This window comes from Syngnathus scovelli, chromosome 7, assembly GCF_024217435.2.
Source record: "Syngnathus scovelli strain Florida chromosome 7, RoL_Ssco_1.2, whole genome shotgun sequence".
Lineage (NCBI taxonomy): Eukaryota > Metazoa > Chordata > Actinopteri > Syngnathiformes > Syngnathidae > Syngnathus > Syngnathus scovelli.
This window is the reverse complement of record NC_090853.1, coordinates 17,827,600-17,843,283: the sequence shown is the minus strand read 5'-3', so window position 1 is coordinate 17,843,283 and position 15,684 is coordinate 17,827,600. Positions and strand designations below refer to the sequence as shown.

The following is a 15,684-nucleotide window of genomic DNA, read 5'->3' as shown; positions in this document are numbered from 1 at the left end:
GTAGCTGGTCAATCAGTTCAAAGGATCTTAGCACTTTGTTCTCCTACTTTGTTAAGACAGGACAGGTTTGGTTAATTATTACAGGTTACATTACAACATAATAATAGGATCAAACTAATCTATCAACCCTAACAGAGCACATTGTAAAAAGGATTGCCAAATCACTGGTCAATTAGCACAAGGCCTGGTCATCCACTTAATAATCGCGCATGCATGGCTAATCGGAGAATCTTGAGATTTCATGTTGTGTCGGTCTGAGTGTTCTGCATCGGCACATATTTACTTTGCTCCTGTGTACATTTGATAACAGTGATGCTCTGATGACCGTGGTGCGTTTGCGTACTGATGGATATCCCAGCATGTAGTTCAACCGGAGAACCTGGATTGTTCATTTTCACCAACTTAAAATACTCAGTCAAGTCGTGACACCTTGACTGTGATCACCACTCAGCTGCCATGCCAGAACAGCAGTGTCTTTAAACGTGACTTTGTTCTTATCGTCGCAATATTTATAGGGCTAGTGTCAGGGTTCGGGAGGGTTTCTTTTATCCACAGGGGGCAGCCGTGAGCAGTGGTGGAGGACCTCAAGTGTGGCTGATCCCCACAGGTGTTCAGGCTGATCAGGCTCGTCAGGGGAAGGCTTTTAAGGAGCGTACTGCCATCGGCTCATCGCCCGAGTGTCCTGCCTATGTGATCTCCTCCACGGTTGTGCCTCTAGCTCCTAGAGCTCGCTCCTAGTTCTCGCCATTGTATTCTCAAGTATTGTTTGTTCCATGCACTTAGATTACCTTCACAGACCACCGCCAAGATCCACCCCGCTCTGGCCGAACTCACACTCCGTCATCGCTGCTCCCGCTCCGTGCTCCTGGCTCAGCTCCTCCCGCTCACCCTCCACCGTATCACCTCCAATAAAGACTCCTTACTTCTTCTGGACTTCCGAGTTGGTTTCTGCATGTGGGTCAAAACAATCGCTAAGACAATGACAGCTAGTCTAAAACAAAGTCAAGTTGATTATTTTGGATTTTAATCACAATCACTTTCAATAGTGTATTCCTTACACTGTCTAAAACCTTTTTAAAAAATTCACTTTTATTAAAAAAAATACAATTTAAAAAATCTTGTGTATTTATTTATTTGTATTACATTATTCCACTTTCTCTATATATACATATACAAACATAGGAATAGGACTTTATTTATATAACACGTCTTTCGTAATATAACAAATTTTATTATAGAAGCTGGTGTAATGCCTAACAGATTTTAGTTGGTGGTGTGCCTCGAGATTTTTTTCCAATGAAAAGGTGTGCCATGGATGAAAAAAGGTTGGGAAACACTGATTTAATGTGTAATGATTCTGTTGTTTCTGGTAATACTAGGATAGAAATTGAGGCTATACTATACTGTCTGTATGGATCTTCTGTTACTTTGTGTTTGATCGGATTTTGAAGCTCAACTGTTTTTTGGTTGGTTTTTGTGTAGATTTCCTCCATTCAGCTTTTAAATGCATCAATATTCGAACCTGGTGTTCTATGTATGCAAATTACATAAACAGTTCTCTTTTTTTCATGGATACTTCTACTGTAACACATTCAACTACATTTTCCACCACCTGTGACATTCTTTTAATACCTGAAAACGAAACATTCTTGTCTATAAAGTATATGAAGCCACCCCACCTCCAGTTGTATTTTCTCTATTCTTACAAACAATGTCATATCCGTCTGTTTCAAAGTCCATGCCTCTTTCATTGTTAATCCAGGTTTATGATCCTGCAATTATGTTAAAGAGTTGTGTGAACTGTCTCATTAGATTTGATATCACGAAAATTGGCAAACAGGCAATAATTTAAAAAAAGGCTTAATTAGGCTGGGAAAAACATACCTGGCAACCCAGGCCACAAACACACACACGGGCGCGCGCGATCAAAATGTGACGTGTGTTTGGAGAAGGGGATATAGCGCGATGAGGTAACAGTCGATGTAACTCATCAGTGCGATGAGCAGCCTCGTTAAACCGTAACGATAAGGTACCAGCCAATGATAGCAATCAAGAATTTTGCTTGTTTTAAATTTTCTCAATGGCATCAAACTCCGAATTACAGTAACAGCTCGTGGCAACATTTATTTTTATTTTTTTTTATTGAGGGGGGGACTATGAACTGATGAAATGATGAGCTTAGTTAAAATAATTATGAACTATAAAGCTGAACTTTTAACTAGTAGTTCATGTAGAAAATTAACTTTCCCAACACTGCTTGAAGGTCTTGATGGAAGTGTGACAAAAGTTATTGTATGTGTGTGTGTGTGTGTGTGTGTGTGTGTGTGTGTGTGTGTGTGTGTGTGTGTGTGTGCGTGTGCGTGCGTGCGTGCGTGCGTGTGTGTGCGTGCGTGCGTGTGTGTGTGTGTGTGTGTGTGAGTGTGTGTGTGTGTGTGTGTGTGTGTGTGTGCGTGCGTGCGTGCGTGCGTGCGTGCATGCGCGCGTGTGTGTCATCGGTGGAGGAATTATTATCTGAGCCTGTTTCCCCCACGAGGGTCACAAGCGTGCTAGAGCCTATCCCAGCTGACTTTGGGAAGAACCGGTTGCCAACCTCATCCGCTTTGGCCTGTGTTTTTCTCTCTGACACACTTTGACGACGTCAGACACAGGCAGTGCTTTAGCGTTTGTACGATGGCTGTTTGGCTAGTGTGAGCCACGGACATGGAATGCTTGCAAACTCACACTCATTTATGCTGAGCGTCTCTTACACTCGCGCTTCAATGTAAAGCTCACATTTGCATGAATCTGTGCACCTGCTTCTGTTGGTTTCAAGCATTCTTCATCCAATTCTCAGTAAAAATTCAGATGCAGTGTTGCTGCACGTGTGCGTCCAGAAAAAGCTGACCTTTAATTACAGCTGACATCAGCCGGTCAGTTGATCGGCTGGTTGGTCAACAACAGGGACGTGCGGTCAGAGGAGGCAAGGTAGCCTCCCCTGCCATCATGAAAAGGGGAAAAACAAATTCAATTGTTTTTATTATAAAGTCATTTTCCTTTTAATTTCAATAATTTTGTATCATTTTGAACCAAAATCGCAGAATTTTTATAGTTATTTTAAAACCGAAGACGATTCGCTCGGAGGAGCCAACGTCCTGTCTAGCCTCCTCTGAGGATTGCGTAATCACACAGCTGCCTATGTTGACAGGCTATGCAGTTAGACTGAACTGCTCTCTTTCTTTATGTCGCTGTTTAAGTGTTCAAACACTGTGGCTATATTAATTAATTTCCATAGTTAGGCTAATATCTTGTGTTTTTTGTCATCTCTCTGTAACGTCGTGTTTCTTTAGATCAGGGGTGTCAAAGTCAAATGGACGGAGGGCCAAATAAAAAATTTAGCTACAAGCCGAGAGCCGGACTGATCGAATGTTCATTGAATTTTTTTTAAATGACGCATATAGTCTAGTGAACCTAATTGAACCTACTGAAAACCTAACAAATATATTCCAATATGATCAGATAAATAAAGCAATATTTTCTTATGGCTCTGTCAGTAATCTTTAATTTTCAACAGACACAAAAGACAAATTTCCTTTATATAAAAATCCCCATAACATGAACATTAATTGAAAGAAACCTGTATTGTTTAAGGCACCATCAGTAACCTATATTTTCTATTTTAGCAAAAGTGGTCTAAATTTACTTCAAAGAAAAAAATTGAAATTTTCTATCATCCACTCAACTGAAATATTTTAAAAATATAATTGGATTGAAATACAATAAAATAAAGTGCAAAAATCTACTAATCAAAAACAACACTTTCCTCAAGGAGAAGTAACATGCAGTGAAAACAAATATTAAACTTTAACTTTTAAACTTTCTATTTTAGCAAAAGTGGGCTAAATTTACTTCAAAGAAAAAAATAATAGCAATTTTCTATCATCCACTCAACTGAAATATTTTTAAAATATAATTGAATTGAAATACAATAAAATAAAGTGCAAATATCTATTAATCAAAAACACTTTCCTCAAGGAGAAGTAACATGCAGTGAAAACCAATATTAAACTTTAACTTTTAAACTTGAACTGAGTAAAAACTCTAAATATGTGATTGCACAGAAATGTTCACTTGTTTGAGGTTGAGGGTGATACTTGGTGGTGTCCCATCTTTTCCACCAGTTCATCAATGTTCAGGGTAAGGCTCTGAGCTGAGGAAATCCTCAGAATTGAGTGAAGGTGTTCAGCGGGAAGTCGACTTCCGTGTGATGTTTTGTTCAGGTTCATCAAAGAAAACAGTTGTTCACACAGGTATGTGCTGCCAAACATAGACAACGTTTGAGCAGCCTGGATGCGCAGCTGGGGCATTGTGTCGGGGAGGAAACGGGCAAACTCCGCAGCACCCACTGCCGCATATTTTGCCCTCAGAGCATCATTGCATTGGAGGTCAATCAACTCCATTTGGAGGTTTGGTGGTGAGCTTTCCACGTCAGCAGCAAATGGGTTACCGAGCAGTTCAAACCTGCTTTTTTGTGCTTCAAAGTCAGCAAATCGGCGTCGAAAGTCAGCGACAAGCATACCTATTTTATCAGCAAACTGTGCGCTCGGGAACGCACTGGTAGAGAGCTTCTCTTTCATAGTCTGGCAGCTGGGAAAGTGGCTCAAATTTTCTTTCCACATCTGCGTCTCCCACAGAGTCAGTTTGGTTTTAAATGCCTTCACTGTACTGTACATATCAGAGATGACACGATCCCGACCCTGCAGCTGCAAGTTCATTGCATTCAGATGACTCGTAATGTCACAAAGAAAAGCCATTTCACACAGAAACATCTCGTCTCTGAGTTGTGTTGTGTCTTTCCCTTTGCTGTCCAAGAACAGACAAATCTCCTCACGAAGCTTGAAACATCTTTGGAGCACCTTTCCCTGGCTTAGCCATCGCACCTCTGTGTGATAAGGCAAATCACCATGCTCCGTTTCTAACTCCATCAGAAATTCCTTGAATTGGCGGTGATTTAAACCTTTGGCTCTGATAAAGTTAACTGCGCGTGTGATGATGCTCATCACATGTTCCATTTTCAAGGCTTTACCCCACAACGCTTCTGGTGTATGATACAATCATAAGCTGCCAGCTCACCTGTCGCGTTTTCCTCTTGCATCTTTTCCCGTATCTTCGCCACCAGTTCGCTCCTGTGTCCACACATCGCAGGTGCTCCGTCGGTTGTCAAACCCACGAGTTTTTCCCAAGGCAGCTCCATCTTATTTACACATCTTGACACCTCTTTATACAAATCATACCCGTAGTTGTGCCATGCATCGGACGTAAAGCCCAAAACTCCTCTTTCACGCTTAGGCTGGAGTCCACTCCGCAGATGAAAATTGACAACTGGGCAATGTCAGAAATGTCGGTGCTCTCATCCACAGCCAAGGAATATGCGATGAAACCTTTTCCCTTTTTCACAAGCTGCTCTTTTAGATTGGTGGACAACTGGTCTACTTGCTCGGCAATGGTGTTTCTACTCAGACTCACATTTAAAAAGAGTTGCCTTTTTTCTGGGCAAATTTCATCACAAACTTCAATCATACAGTTTTTGATGAAATCCCCCTCCGTAAATGACCGGGCTGATTTAGCGATCTCTTCTGCCAACTGGCCTTGACAGCAGCCTGCCCTTGTGATTTAGCTTTTTTGAACAGAGCCTGTCAAGATTTGAGGCCTCGTTTGAATTCCTCGGCCTTCTGTAGCCTTTTTTCCATGTCCATATTCTTGTTTTTGTCCGCGTGTTTCGTTTCTTAATGTCGTCTCAGATTATCTTTTAGTACCGCCACACTTTCTCCACACAGAAGACACACAGGTTTTCCAGCTACCTCCATGAACATATACTCCGACTCTCACCTTGTTTGAAACCCCCGGTTCTCAGTGCCCACCTTCCTTTTTGCCATTTTTGATGGGTATCTGAAAGTTAATTTTACAGTTATGCTGACGACTGCTGTGCTAATAATAAACACTGAAATGAAGCAGCGTACTGCTCGGTGCGTCACCGTTGCATTGTGGGAAATGTAGTATTGGTGCGTGTAAAAGATCTGCGGGCTGCCGGCTTGCTGCGGTCTGCGGGCCGGTTCTAATAATAAATCAAGATCATCCCAGGGGCCGTAAAAAACCTTCTCGCGGGCCGGATGTGGCCCACGGGCCTTGACTCTGACATATGTGCTTTAGATGAACAAAACGGCTTTGAAAAGAGATCTTATGGAGGCTACGAAAAAAGGTTCTATAGCCTTATGGCAAGGGGTGCTAGTGATCCCTGGATTCTTCATGCGCCTACCTGTAGAATAAGAGATTGACAGTTCAAATTTACAGTGAACAACTGAGAAGCAGTCGTCCAATTGTGTCATGCTGTCATGTGTCGTCCGGATCACTTCCTGTTTTATTGTGTGATTTTCCTCTCGTTCCAGTCGGTGTGTCCTTCCCCTGTGCGTCCGGTCACGTGAACCCCTGATTCCAAGTGTGTGCACCTGCGTCAATGACCAACTGTCTTCACCTGTGTTCCCCTCCTGTGTCCATATAACCCGCGTCTTTCCCAGTATCCAGTGCCAGTGCGTCTTGCCTTGTGAGAACACTAGCGATCACGAAACCCTCGAGTTCTACGTAGAAGCCTTGTTTGAGCGACTTTGATCACCGATGTTAACTTGGTTACATCGCTATCTTGTTTTTGTATTTCCCTCGGTTCGAGGCGCTTTGATTTCCCCTTTTTCTCCCTCGGTTCGAGGCGCCTTAGTTTTCCCTTTTTTCCCTCCTATTGAGGCGTTTTTTGTTCGACTATCAGTGGAGACAATAAAAGCCTTTTTGGACATTGAAATCTCTGCATTCGAGTCCTCTCCCTGCTCTGCGCCTGACAAATTGTTTCGTTTAAAATTCGTTTTTTGTTTTTTTTCCCCAGTTTTTACATTTCGTTTTACAATGGAGGATTACATATCCAAACGATTTTCAACTATGGATTTTCGGTCGAAGCAGTAGGTCATCAGTAAAGGAAGATCAACTCCGGAGTTAAAAGGTTTGATTCGGACAACGGGACTTCATAGCAGTGTGGTTTATTGAGTGTTTTTATGTGTGAAGACTGCTAATATAATATTTTGATTAAAATAGTTCAAATAAAATAATGAATGAGCCACACTACAGCAGCATTCCCAAACCATTTTTGTTACACGGTTAGGTGCCGGACAAATTTTACCGGGGGGGGGGGGGGGGGGGGGGCGGTGTGACGTCAGTACCTCCCCAGTCATGAACCTCACCGCACGTCACTGGTCAACAAGCACTTGTCCAAACAATCTCTTATTGGTCGAGTGACCACTGATGTCAGTTTCGGGAGATTAAAATTACTTTGCCTTGAACATTTTTTACGGGTGTGCAAGGGACATAAATAGGCTGTAAAATCGATCATATATTAAAATAGAAAAATAAATGAAATTACAGTATTTTACAGGAGTATAGGGCACACCTTCATTGAATTTTTTATTTTAGAAATGTTTTCATATATAGGGCGCACCGGATTAAAAGGTGCATATAGTAGAAACTACTGCATCAAACTGGGGTTGACTAGGGATGCGTTATGCATCCACTAGATGAAGTTGTGCTAAAGGGAATGTCAACCCAGTCAATGAGGTAAAAAGAAAGTCCAACTCCCATTCCGTTTGGCTTCTTACTTGTTCAAACAACCCCACTCATTTTTGATGGTCATAAACTTTCTTTAGTTTAAAATAAAAAGGCGAGTGCGTTGTTGCGTAATGCGTTGATTAGCTTGTTGGCTTTGGTGCCGGGTTTGTGTATACGCAGCCAAACTTGCTGCAGTGAGGGTGTGTGGTCACTGTCTATTGCGCATGTGGGGTTCACTGTGATTGCCTCCCGACAGGCTTACCTGTACGTCAATCAAGCGATAGGATAAAAGTGGTACGGTTTGGCTTCTTACTTGGTCCAGCAACCCCACTCATTTTTGATGGTCATAAACTTTGTTTAGTTTAAAAGAAAAAAGCGAGTGCATGCGTTGATGCGTAATGCGTTGATTAGCTTGTTAGCTTTGGTGCCGGGTTTGTGTATGTGCAACCAAATGGAAACTTATCAATTACAAGCTTTTAAGTGCGTCCTATAGTGCAGAAAATACGGTAAATAAATCCGATGAATTTTTTGGGATAAATACAACAGTCTAAAACTCAGACATAAAATCAGTTCTGCCTCGTTTTTTACGATACAATTTTGAACTCTGCAACCGACAGGAGGGATTACAGCGTTGGCTGGCACCGGTGGCCTGCCAGACATTTGGATGGCAGTCAAGATTAAAATTGTAATAACACCCTGAGGAGCTTGTCAAGACAGCTATGCGCTACCAGTCAAACGGCCCGTGTACGTGATCGTGCCAGTGGAACCCGATAACGCAGAGCAACGCACTTAAATCCCCCTTCTTTTCAGTTTGTGTCACGCGACCATTCTGTGAGTTACAGATTACACTCTGACGAGCCTATGTGCTACCAGTCAACCGGCCTGTATGTGTCGTTGCGCCAGCGTAACACAGTAATGACGCCAAGCGACGCAACTAAAACCCTCTTCTCATCTTGTCTGATTTATCTCCATCAATTGTAGTTCCACATTTTATTGTCAGCATTGTGTTAAGGAGTCAGGTAGCTTGCATGCAGTGCACTTTAGCCGATTTAACCTAAAGACGATAGCATGTTGTTGTTTTTTTGCTTCTGAGATTAATCAATCAGATGGTCAAAAATTCGGACGACTGAAAGTCAAGCAAGATTTTTTGGGTTGACTACAGCCCTATATTAAACCAAAATTATATGGCAAGTGCAGTTCGCCAAACGCTCGCTAAGACATATATGTACCTCTCGTGGCCAGAGGAAACCTCTACAGTAGATGCAACAACTCTATTTCCAACGTTAAGACCCAAATCGACCGCCTTTAACTTAAAAGCGGCATCATATGCATTTCTTTCGTCCCCAATAACGAGGGTTTGTGTATAAAAGCTTCCTTTCTCCACTATTTGCCTGGTGGACGGACATGTGAGCAACACACCATTCTTCTCCGCGGTGACCGACTGTCTGGTCATATGTCCCTCCGCCCAGCAAAGCGGTGCCGCATAACAGCGGTCCACAACCTTTTAACTAACGAGTGTTTATTACACATCACAAAAATCATTAAAATTCCATAGATGCGCCGCACCATACTACAAGCAACAGGGCTCAACACTTGTACACAAATTAGAGGCTTATATTCCGGAAAATACGGTAATTTAGCTGAAGTCGCACTTCAGAAGCATTAATGTGTTCTGGATTAGTGGGATGTGCCCAGAACAACATCTCATCAGAGAGGCATCCAGAAGCCACCCTTACAAGATGCCCAAGCCACCTCATCTGGATTCTCCCAATGCAGAGGAGCAGCAGCAGCAATCTGAACGCCTTCTGCATGACAGAGCTTCTCATCCTATCTCTGAGGTAGAGCCCAGACATCCTATGAAGGAAACAAATTTTTGACGCTTATATGTGTGATCTTGTTCTTTCAGTCACAATCCACAGCTCGTGACCAATAGTCAGGAAAGAAAAGTTGGGCCTTTCACCTCAGCTCCTCTGATACATAGTCTGCATCACAAACTGTACTGAATAAAATTATATAACAAAACCAAAATGAAGCCAATTTTCCTGACATTAAGTGAAAAAAAATGAAGAAATCTTAAGGCTACCTGCCATTGACAATTGCATCTTAGTGCATGTGAGTAAAAGTAAGACCAATAACCACCATGCTCCATCAGCAGTGATAGCTGCCAAATGAAATGTTTATAGAACACATCCAGCAGGAAGTGACGTGAGACAATAGTTTTAATATGTGAATGTGAACAAGGGAGAGAAATGGGATGATCAGTCTTGGAGTGGTGCCAAGTTCCCAAGGTAGTGTAAAGTATCTTGAGAAGCCGGGCTTGTTAGCGAATACATTGCGCCAGTCACGGCCAGCTATCAGCTACAATTAATCTGTATGCTGGCATAAACTGATAGAACTGCAACAACCGTAATTAAAAGCAAACGGATTAAAAATGATTAATAACGGTATCAAATATTCTCAAGCACTACAAGCGCAAGGAAATTGGGGGCTTTCTTATGAGGGCTTAAAAGAAGATGTCATTAACGGCAGGCCCAATCTGCTTAAACCAGCGCTTTACGTTGGGATCACAAGTTGCTTACTTCATGAATATTTATTATGCCTCTATCAAGCGAAAACCAAAAGGCAATATCGCACTGCAATTGCCGAGGAACATTTATTTTTTCACTTCAGCTGGAAAACTGTGTTTCTGGATTTGTGATACTTTGCAGTCTGCCTTTCGAGCTGGGGTTTTATGTAACTTTTAACATGCCAAAGACCTATGGTCCCCAACCACTGGCCAACAGCGAATGGTACCAAATCGCACATTGAGTAAAAAAACCCAACATATATATATATATATATATATATATATATATACACTGCTCAAAAAAATTAAAGGAACCGTTTTTTATCAGGGTATGGCATGAATTCAATTAGATTTTTCTGATAAGGTTTTGGTCAGTTATGTGGCAGAGGGGGTTGTTAATCAGTTTCAGCTGCATTGATGTTGATGCACTAGAGGGGCAACAATTAGATGGTCCCCAAAACAGGACTGATATATATATATATATATATATATATATATATATATATATATATATATATATATATACACACACACGCGCACACACACACACGCACACACACACGCACACACACACGCACACACACACACACACACACACACACACACACACACACACACACACTCACCGTATTTTTCTGACTATAAGTCGCACCGGGGTATAAGTCCCATCAGCCATAAAATGCACTATAAAGGGGGAAAAAAAACATATGTCGCACCGGAGTATAAATCGCACTTTTGGGGGACATATATTTGACAAAATCCAACACCAAGAACAGACATAAACCAGCAACAACAGGCTAAACGATACGGTATGCTAACGTGACATAAACACAAACGAGGAGCTGAGAACGGGCCTGACGTAACATTAACAGTGATTCAAATACCTATAACATAAAGAACACGTTTGTTAGGGTTTTCCAGGTTATCTTTATCATAGGATTATGTTGGAATGTAGACTATAATGATTAACCAATCTTGTCTTGCTCTCACAATGCAGTAAAATGAAGTGGTTGCTTCCTCTGCTTGAGTGACCAGCTGCAGAGGAAGCAATCAAAGTTGTTCTGTTTCCCACAACATCGTAAAACACCCCCTGCTCTGATCTTACCAGAGGCCGGGGGTTCACCAAACCTGTCCACTCTCACCCCCACTCTGCTTCTCCTAATAAATATGCCCTTACAGGAGGGAGAGAGTCAGACCTCCATTCGATCATCGCTGCACACACAGCGACTGTTAGGGTTTTCCAGGTTATCTTGATCCTATGATTATGTTGGAACGTAACCTGTAATAATTAAACTCGCCTGTCCTGTCTTAACAAAAGTAGTAGAACAAAGTGACTAGCTGCAGAGGAAGCAATCAAAGTTGTTTAGTTCACACAACATCGTGAAGGACCCCCTGCTGTGCTTTGATCAGCCAGGGGCTTCGGCCATTTGTCTACTCTGACCCCCACTCTCACCCCCACTCTGTTTCTCTTAATAAATATGCCCTTGCAGGAAGGAGACTTTTCAGACTTCATTCGATAATCGCTGTTCAGACAGCGACGAATGGACTCTCCACCTGCAGGTGTCTAAAAGAACTTGCCTTGTCTCTTGTGGTTCTTGCAAAATAAGTTGGAGTGAGCAAATCTCTAACATTTTGGTGCCGAAACCCGGGACCCTCATACCCATCATCTGGCTGACGGAGGACGACGCGCTGTACACCGTCGACGGGCCAGCGTCCATTAGCCGGACCTGGTAAAGAAAGACCTGGGAAGGAAATTCTTCGCTGGGCCAGCATCTTAGGTCTGCCTTCGTCTGACAGAGGTGGATTGACGGGACCCGGCAGTGCAACGAACCAGGGGACAAGTAAGTTCTTGAAATTGTGTTGTGTTGTTAAACGCGTAACACATAGAGGTGCACGGGAGATAGCTTGGGTTCAAGTCCCAGTGGAAGAAACAGGCTAAGAAAGGCAGAGCTTCTTTTTCGTTCATCGAAGAAGTGTGTAGACTCTTCTTTGTCTGTTTTTCCGAGCTGAGGGATCTGGCTTGGGTTAAAGTCCCAGTGGAAGGAACGTGCTAAGAAACACGGAGCTTCTTTTTTGTTAATCAAAGAAGGGCGTAGATTTTTCTTTGTATGTTTTTCCAAGCCAAAGAATAGCTTGGGTTCAAGTCCCAGTGGAAGAAACGGGCTAAGAAAAACAGAGCTTCTTTTTCTTAATTGAAGGAGGGCGTAGATTTTTTCTTTTGTCCGTTTTTCCAAAGCTGTTTGGGAGGGTTTTACACCCATCCCTGGATAGGCCTAAAAAAGCGCTGGAGTTTGTGTGATTGAGTGTGTGACTGGTAGGATAAGTTGACTAAGAAGCAGTTCTAGCATTGATCCACGGCAATAATACAGGCTAGTAATTTGTTGAAAGGTCAATTTAAACCTGCATTGAGGATCCTCAAAGAAAAAAAATTGAAAAAAAATTGTAAAACCTTAAACTACTAAAATTAAGATGGGAAATAAGAACGGTAAATCTCTTGCTCTGCTCTTCTTTAAAACGAGAAGTTCATGGCAAGTAGATTTCTTAATTGTATGCAAGACATGCTGAAGTGGAAGAAAATGTATGGAGTACAAGGAAATTTGAAATGTGGAAGAAGTGGTAGAAGTGCTAGAGTGTGGTTGAAGGCTTCACAAGAAAGAAGAGAACAAATCCAAAAGACAAAAGATAGAAAGTTGAAAAGTGATGAGGCCGCCATTCAATTGAGATTTGAAAAAGAATTCAGGGTGCATAGTGGCATCCCATTCAATGATACAGCTGAGAGTGCTTATCAACAACAGCTTAAAAATGCGCTCCTCACTAATTTCCGCCCTGAAATAGGCAACTGGGTGAGGAAACATTTGGTGGAAGTGGATGTTGCAAGTGTGACAACAACTATGCAATGGGCCAGACATGCTGGAAAAGTGATCAAAAAAGGCAAAAGTTCTGATGTATTTCATCTAGATAATGATGATGATGAACTAGATGAAGATACAACAGTCTTCTTCCAAGGGTCCCAGCAGGTTAGAGGGAGAGGTAGAGGCCAACAAGGTCGCAGGCCGCCATATAATTCAAAACCCCCACGAGATTCTGACAACTGTTGGAACTGTGGGAGACGAGGACACTTCACACGAGAGTGTCGTTTTGCAAAACAATATCAATCAAAGGGTGGAGGAAGGAAAAGAGGAAAAGCCTCATTTTTAGCATGACAAGCTTCCTCCTCTTTGACCGCTTATGCTCATACAGAGAAAGAAAGAATAGATGCCCATATGACAGCAAAACATGTCATTGTCAGATTATTAAATTTTTTTTAGATTATTAGAAGTCCTGTCCATCCAAGAAGTATGACAATGCTGTTTGTATGCCCAAATTACAAATGACTAGAGCTCAAATTGTGTTACACTGAAGTTAAAATATGCAAATCAAGTGGTAAAGAAATGCAACTTGCTTCTAGAAGATAAATAAATAAAATTAGAATGTGCTGTCCTCGTGTGCATGGGAGGGACCAGCTCATGATCGACCACAGGAAATGGCCAGCCTGTGACGAATCATTGTTGCTGGGAACTACCTTTTGCATGCGAGAGCTGTGCATGTGTGTGCGTATATGTTAAAATGATGAACATTGGCTAAAGTTTTAGTATAAAAAAATTTTGCTAGACTGTGGTCTATCCAATTTGCACCGCAGAACAGAAATGATTTTGAAAGATAAAAATGAGAGGAAAAAGAGAGAAGTCTGTTTGCAAGCAGAAACTAATCCACACTAGTGCATGTAAAGTGTCGAGCCCACATGAGAAATTCGAGAAAAAAAATGACAGAACATGCTTTCAGGAATTGGAAGGAGCTAAATTGTGAATTTAAGATTTTGCAATGCTACATTTAATAGGAATAATTGATTGGTTGTGTTATAAGATTATACAAAATTCTAAATGCAAGCTAAATCTGAGAGATTGAGTTCTTCAAATTTAAAAACAAAGAAAAAATTCAGATTAATTTGCCAGTTGTTTGTTTTAGTTAAGTTTTTTTTGAATTGGTGGATTGTTCTACCAGGAAAGCTGAGTTGAAAATGATATATGAATGTTGTGTGGTGAGCTTGGATGAATTGGGACCAATGTGATAGGAAGACTCCTTTTTGGAGACTGCGTGTGAGATGCAAATGAACATTGATGAATGATAGCCTGAATGAAAAGAAATTACAGGTTGAATGGTTGAAGTTGTTGGCGACTACTATAGAAAATTAGTAGAGCGACTTTGATGAAAGAGTGATTTTGAGCAGGTTGAATGTTAGAAAGTAACACATAGCTTTTGGATTGATAATTAACTAGAAAAAAATGGAGAACCAGTAACACATGTAGAAGATGTGTGAACTGAGAAATTGAGAAGCGTTTTGGAAAGAAAGTCAAATTAAATGATGATGGAATCGTATGTAGTAAAGAACGCATTCTCCCAAACAATTTGTCAAGGTGTGAGGCATGGGCGTTGCCAAGCCTCAAAAGGGGGGGAGTGAGTAGGACAGATAGTGGAAGATAGTAATAATACAACACTTTATGACAATGAATTTTCGAATACATTTGGTGTTATATTGTGGTAAATTTTTTGTTCTGGTGTAGATAGGTTAGCAACACGAGAGATTTAGAGGTTCAAAAGACAGACAGTTAAAAGAAATTTTTTGATTTGGACAATTGCAGGCTAACAGGAACATGAGAACGATAAGAACTACGAGGTGGGATCCAATTTCATTGGGGAGATTGAGAATTCACAGCACCATACTCTAAGTCACATTTTTGAGCAAGCATGACAATAACATGTGAGAGGTCAAGACATACAGATCAGGGCTTGCATAAATAGTTTTTGGTTAAAGGGAATCATTAGGAAGTGTTCAAACTCTTCCCGCAAACATTCCTATTTGCCAGTTAAATGGGCACTACAATTGACTACGAGAGTTGCAAACAACAGATGAATGAGCAGTCCTTGGCAGATTATATGATCAGGACGCTCAAACTGTGTCAAAGACAAATTTACTGCCGCTTGATCTTTCCTCCTCACAGGTGGACAACCCCATCAATCCAGGAGACTGGGTCTACATCAAGGTCATCAAAAGAAAGAAATGGGCCAGCCCGCGGTGGGAGGGACCGTTCCAAGTTTTGCTTGCTACTCCCACGGCAGTAAAAATCTCTCAACGGCCCAGCTGGATTCACCTCAGCCACTGCAAGTTGCAGAGAGTGCTGGACCCCTAATTCGGAGTGGTGGGGAAGGCTGACTACAAAGGGGCCCTGTCGTTTAGGGCGAGGCGTCTCAATGTTGGTGAAGAATTCATCGATCCCCACTCCGCTAGGCGAGGGGATGTCCCAGTGTCTCTGCCATCCTAGTAGCAACGGGGCTCCATATGCCAGATGGATCCTCTGCTGCGTTGTGGTTGGAGCGTGCTATGGTCTATTGACTCATCTGAACAGACCAAATGACAATGTTGCCCGTGGTAAACGATGGTCACATGATGAGAACTTTGA

The 15,684-nt window shown here is 41.9% G+C and overlaps 1 pseudogene; it reads right to left on the bottom strand.

Annotated features, from left to right (window-relative positions):
• Positions 1–919: 919 nt before the first annotated feature.
• LOC137840460 (general transcription factor II-I repeat domain-containing protein 2-like) lies at positions 920–6,179 on the bottom strand (annotated as a pseudogene).
• Between the last annotated feature and the right edge of the window lie 9,505 nt (positions 6,180–15,684).